Here is a 7,175-nt window from a genome sequence, read left to right as displayed (position 1 = left end):
GCATTTTGGACCAATGTTTGCTTTTCCTTAAATATGCTACAGGGGACAAAATCCACTCCTAATGTTTATCAAAGCTGCAGTACGGTCCTGAAGACTTCAATAGTTCATTTAATCAGAACTTCAGTCATATATATATATATATATATATAAGTGATATAAATTTTGGTTGGTTCAGGAATGTAATCCTGTCATGAAGCGCACTGGCCTGAACTTCCAATAATGTTTTTATTGTTGTTACTGCCTTACACCTGTTACCGGAAGGTAAGGCCCAGCTTATTTTTACGGAGGTTTTAATTTGATGCTCGTTTATCAAAACGCACCTCCGTTTGCCTTCAGGAAGTCCACCTTAGAGGCCTTTGTAGACTTTGTGGCCCCTTCTGTCCCTTCCCATGTTCTGTTAGACTGTGCTGACGCCCTTGTTGGAGCAACTGTGACTGCCAGATGTAGCCTCTGGGTTGAGGTGGCGATCAGTGATCTGATGGTATGACCGAGGCCTCAGAAAACCCCTGCGTCCTCCTTCCACAGTCTGACACATCGCAGCTCCCCGCATGGAGAGAGGGCAGGGGTGGGAACACCAGGAGAGGGAAATTTTACAATCTTTGTGCAATTAATGGTTGTACGTTCCGTCATGTACGCAAACACTGACATAGCACACAAAACAGTCATTATGCAAGTCTGGAAAATTACTGAGGAGTGTGAGATGAAAGAGCCTCTTTCTACAGAGGTATTTTGTCTCAGTGATGGGCTTAATCAGTTTTAATTCCCTAAAGGCTGTAAAAGAACAAGGCAAAAACTAGCTGCCATGCACAGGACACCCCTGCGATAAAGTACTTCTTATGCAACTTCCAGTTACCAGGAAAGTATTGTGAAACAATCCCTGGATAAAACGATGAAGGATATTTTAAATGACTTTGAAGCAGTATTTATTCAACTGTGTTCTCTTGTTAGCCGCATTGTGGTAGGTTTTAAAGTAATTGCAAAAAACATTGTAAATCCAATACCTTCAGCTGTTGTTCACTTTGTCAAAAAAAAAGTTTTCCTCCCATGTGTGATATTCCTCAACTGAGAAAATCGTGCCTTCTTGTAAGTCTCTAATGCTGTTGTTAGAAACGTTTTGTTCATCTGTGAATACATGGCAGCTGATCAAACGAATCAGCTGGTATGAATACTGCAGATGACAGAAACCACCATACCAAAAGTGATTAAGCCTGATGTATTATTTTTGTATAAAACTGGAAATCATATCTTTAAAAATCATTATTTATAACTTGTTGATAAAGTACTTTTTTAAATGACTGAACGGGGTTCTGCGTCCACCTTCAATTGTGGTCCTCGGGCTGAGTTGTCTTGCTGGAGAAGGCATTACAGGTGTACACTTACTGAGCACTGAACACTGTGTACTTACTAAACACATTGAACCCTTCATTTCAGAGGGAGAGTTATTGACACACTTGACACCTTCAGTCATGGTCGAACTTAGCATCCTTACCCTAGCATCCTTCTGCATCATTGTGCAGTACGATTGAGCTGATTAGACCAGAGACCTTGAGACATGTCACACTGCTGCAGCTTTCATTGTTAATTATGTTTTTAGCACACATACTCTGACCCCATGAGCACACCATGGGTGTATGCACCTGCATGCCCAGCAAGGATAAAAGGAGGGTGGGGGTGTCACTGGATGGTGTGTCATGATGTTGTTTGTTGGTCACTCTATTACATGAGGCCAGCCTTTATGAAGTTTCAGAATGGTTTCAAGAGCATTGTGCTCAGATGGAAAACGTATCATCACACTTTACTCCTGTTCCCTGCAGTTTGCTATGGATGTGGTCAGGTTACACAGTTAGAGATTGGTGCAGAGTTTGCTTAGCGGTAAACCCATCACTTCCTTTCTGTCACATTGAACTGATGAGAGGTAATTAAAACATTTAACTTGGGCTAAAGCCCTGAGGAGACTGTATGGGTTTGGTAATGAAAGTCCAGGAATGAAGATACAGTACTTCTGACCCACACAACTTATCCCCCCACACATCGTCTAACTGGTTTTCCAGCAAGTGTGGAGGGTGGTGTTCAGTCATCTGGACTTCTCAGTCATTTTCTGTGGTCCTAATCATCTACTTTTCCTCTTCTGTAGCCTGCATCCTCATTCCCTACAAGGTTTTCAATCACAGCAGTTTAGGGGGCCACCACCTTGATTCTGATGTTGTCAGTTGGAGTCCAATGCCATATAAAACCACAGAGGGCTACCGCCCAGTCCACAACCACATGCTCACCCACTTGTGGAAAAGCAAGAGCTGTTTCTAAGTGTATAACCGGCATATTGCTGAAATGTATTTTTTCTGAGTGAAACAGCATTAATGAACAGTAAACTCCTTTGTTCCTTGTAACAAATGTCTTGCCCAGACAGACTCAGATGGAAAGAGAAGCTTTCCATTGTGCGACCCTCGTACAACACCTGCCTCACCCTAACAGTGAAAGATGCTGTCTGAGACAACTCAGCAAACTGTCCAGGTGACATTGCTGTGTCAGTCCGCCTCAGCAGGGCTGGTGTTTCACAGCTGTTACTGCACAATGTGAGCACACAAGGCTGGGCTGAACAGAGAGGGAAGACAGTGCAGCCCACAACCCCTCAGCTCTATATTGGTGATCCCCTTGTCTGAGCAGGACATGCAATTTTCTGGCTCTCACCCACACAGGTTCACTTGAGGGCAGGCATGATCTGTTGCCTATGAGGGAGCGAAGGCCCAGGGAGTCCAGCACATGCCAGAGCTCTGCATTGCATTGCAGTTGCTTAGCAGACACTCTCATCCAGAGGAACATAGGCAGCTTATGCTTTTTATGTGTTAACCATTCACACAGCTGGCCAATTGCTGAGGCAGTTTGGGTTAGGTTCTTTGCTCAAGGGTACAACAGCAGTGCCCCAGCAGAAAAACTTTGGGTAGGTTTGGGCAGAGAAAGGATTGGCTAGGTGTGTTTTCACACCAGTTTCTATTCTTTGTTATGAGTCCATGTAAATACATGTTGTCTTCAGACTTATTCATTAAATTACATTACATTCATTTAGCAGATTCTTATATCCAGAGCAAGTTGCAGCACGAAAGAAGAGAAGTATATCTATTCAAATTGAATGAGCAACACCCCTAAAAGTGTGAGCGTAACAGTATTCAAGCCCTACAAGTACACACACTGCCATACATCACAGTCACTAAATCATAATTCAAAACACACTGCGTTACTATACTTTACATTATTCTACACCAAATAGTAAAGACAATGGAAGTGACAGTGACAAAATGTTCACTCTCATATCAAAAAGGAATTTATAAATTATAATGTATTTACAGCACCAACTAAATGACCTCATTAAATATTAATTACATTTTTTATTTACATAGGCAAACATGGATTTAATCATGCTCAGCCTGAGCTTGACATTATAACTACCTATACCCGTCTCACTAACTGTCTTCAAGCATTAGGATGATTATAAATCGCTTTATCTTTAGTAATACATTTTTTTTTTTCATGTTTCAGGTATTTTCTGAGGCCAGTCAAACTTCTGACCCCTCTGACCCCTATTCTAATTTGACTGGCCATTTAAATCCTGTAGTCGGACATGTGAGTCTGTATATGTTTACAATTAGGGACCACACATTAGTACTGTGCTCCCACAAAATGTTGAATTTAGTTGTTTTAATGAAAAAAATCAATGAAATCATTCTATCATACAGTATAAAATGTAGAACTGAATCTTGGGTCATTGTGACCGTTTTAGGCAGCTCTCTTGTGGTGGAGTGTGGCACAATGGCCCCTTGTTATATGTGGTTTTGGAACAGTGGAGCTCTGCTGCAGTCCTAATTCCCACAATGCAATGCAAACCATGGAGCGAAGGGGGAACTGTGTCACACCAGCTATTCCACACCACATTTCCAACAAAGCAGCATCTGGTTCAATATAATTACACACAGCAATTTCTAAACCACCTCCCTCTGAACGAAAAGATGTTAGGCACCAATATATATAACATATAAAACATATATAACAATAAAATTTCACATCCAGAGCAGGAACATAAATATGTGTATATATATATATATATATATATATATATATATATATATATATAAATATATATATATAAATATATATATATATATATACACTCACACACACATGTATATATATATATATTTATATAAATATATATATATATATGTGTGTGTCCTCCTGCTCTGGATGTGAAATTTTGTTTGCGCAAAAGTTTAATTAGGATTAGGCCTCCAAGTTAGGAGCACGTAGTCTGATGTTAGAACGTTGAAGATAATCAAATTTGTCAAACAAAATTAGCCAAATGACCCCTCTCGACAGTTGAAAAATGTTGCTCTGCCTGGTTTTGATAACAGGCAAAATGGGCAACACCTGCTAGCCTAAGATAATTTGGATTTGACTGTTAAGAGCCGCTAGACATCAGCTCGTTCAATGAGGCACAGTGCCACCCGTCAAGTTTATATCATGCAGGGAAAAACATGAATATTCAAACTAGGTTGCGTTGTCAGTCGGGGGTGGCATGAAGCTACTTGAGAGGTGACCCTGTGTGAACAGAACAGATTAGTGGTTCATCGAGCATGGTGCTTATTGCTTATTGTGATCCCTTCCTGGGTGACAGCTTTGCATTTTATTTCTTCATGAAAGGGTCTCTTCATTGCTCTGGGGGAGAGTCAAAGTTCAGTCCCAACTATCACTCTCTGTGCTCACACTTTTCATTTTCACTCTTAATGGTGCCTTTTGTGGAGTTAAATTCACCTAAAATTAGATTGAGGCTGTTGGGCCTTGCAACATTATAGAGAGGGATGGGATAGGACATATAGTAGAAAGTTATAGAGTAGCTTGAGTCATCCTTATAAATTCAATAAAAACAACAAACTAAAAATCATACATATGTGCTGTGTACATCATGAAGTCTGATTAGGAGATCAACAGAGGCAGATGTAAATATAGACTGAAACTGAAACTAAGCTTTACAGACTGAAACTGATTTATAGCTACTCCCATTTATCGCTCACCAAAAAAGACAGAAATTGATATAAGAAAAAGGTAATATAGAAAATTAGCATTTCCCAGAGAGAAACGCTAGAGGGCAGTAGACAATTACAAGCACAGTGAAACACACTAGACAGGCACCATGCCTAACTGTAGTGTGAATGCAAACAGTATCTTTTATGAATGAAACATGACTGCTGTTCTATCACTGTTAGGTAATTAACAAAGAACATGTACATTGATGAGGTTTAAAGTGAACAGGTGAGTATGTCAAAGCTCGTGCATACATTTTTGCAGTTACCACTTCAACTACTCAGTGCTGCTTCTAGAAGGAGACTTTTGTTGGAAACACAGCAACATTGGCAACATCTGATGTAGGTGGATTATGGGATTGATTCCTTTAATTGCACAGAGGAGACAGAGAAGATATGATTAACAATATCATATCATCTAGCAGAGACAGGTGAATTAGATTACACGGTTAATCTCAGTTTCACTGAGTAAATATTTGTGCAGAAAAATGTGAACATATTAACACAACAAGCAACAACACACAGACATGACAGCAGAAATGTACGGTTTAACTTGCAATTTTATCAGGAAAATTACTGTACAAAATGAATTAAAGCTGGAAGTTACATTTCATATGCTTTCAAAATAAAAAAAACTTCAGTGTATAATCATTTATGAACAATTAAAATTGTTACAACTCATTGTAACAATTTCTTCATTTGCTGTAATGTCAACAAATTGCATTTGCCTATGAAACAGGGTTTAGGTAACTATGCTTTGTACAAGTTTCTGCTTTTGTGGTAATTGAATGGAATACAATGTGTTTGAGTGGTGGGGCCAGCATAATTCCTTCACAAGTGTATGAGTCTGTCCAGACTCTGTGTATAATCAAATATTTACCTACACCAAATGGCAATACAGTTAGCAGTATCTCTCACAGAAATATGACCCAGTATCTCCAAATGTTAAAACTACAAAGGCTTTTACAGTGACTTCAGAAAGTATTCAGACACCTTAATTTTGTTGTGTTATAGACTTAATCTAAAATAGATTAGATATTCTTTTGGCTATCAATCTATGCACAATAATTCATAATGATCAAGCAAAAACATTGATACATTTTTGCAAACTTAATAATAATCTAAAACTGATTTCATTTACATAAGTGTTCAGACCCATTATTCAGTAGTTTGTAGAAGCACCTTTGGCAGCATCACAGCTTCAAGCCTTCTTGGGTAAGTCTCTACAAGCTTTGTGCACCTGGGTTTAGGCAGTTTCTTCCTGGCAGATCCTCTCAAGCTCAGTCAGATTGGGACAGGGAGTGTCTATAAAATGCCATCTTCAGGCAACCATAGATGTTTTACGGGTTTTCAATTTCAAACGTTGGCTAGACCACTCAAGAACATTCAGAGAGTTCACCTGAAGCCACTCCAGCGTTATCTTACATTGGCTGAATGCTTCCGGACATTGTCATGCTGAAAGATGAACCTTTGCCCTAGTCTGAGGTTGTGTGCACTCTGGAGCAAGTCTTCCTCCCTGTATTTGGCTGCATTCATCCTTCCCTCAATTCTGACCAGTCTCCTTGACGCTTTCACAGAGAAGCACCCCCTATGACATGATGCTGCCACCAACATGCTTCACTGTAGGGATGGTATTTTCCAGGTGATGAGTAGTACCTGGTTTTTGCTACAAGTAGTGCTTGGAGTTCAGCCCAAAGTGTTCAATATTTGTCTCATTAGGCCAGTGAATCTTTTTCCCCATACCCTTAGAGTCCTTAAAGTTCCATTTGGCAAACTTCAGGCAGGCTGTGTTATGCCTTTTAGTCAGGAGTGGTTTCCATCTAGGTACTCTACCCTAAAGGCCTGATTGATAGAGTGCTTACGAGATTCCGATTTCATGGTTTGGTCTAACATGCACTGTGAATGATGGGACCTTATATACACAGGTGTGTACCTTTCTAAATCATGTCCAATCAATTCAATTGACCACAGATGGACTCCAGTCAAGTTCTAGAGACATTTCAAGGGTAATCAAAGCAAACACTATGCACCTGAGCTCAATTTGGAATGCCATAGCAAAGGGTCTGAATAGTTATGTAAATGGAATATTTTTTGATTTTTAAT

This window comes from Megalops cyprinoides, chromosome 9 (genome assembly GCF_013368585.1).
Source record: "Megalops cyprinoides isolate fMegCyp1 chromosome 9, fMegCyp1.pri, whole genome shotgun sequence".
In the NCBI taxonomy this organism is placed as follows: Eukaryota; Metazoa; Chordata; class Actinopteri; order Elopiformes; family Megalopidae; genus Megalops; species Megalops cyprinoides.
This window is presented reverse-complemented; position numbering follows the sequence as displayed.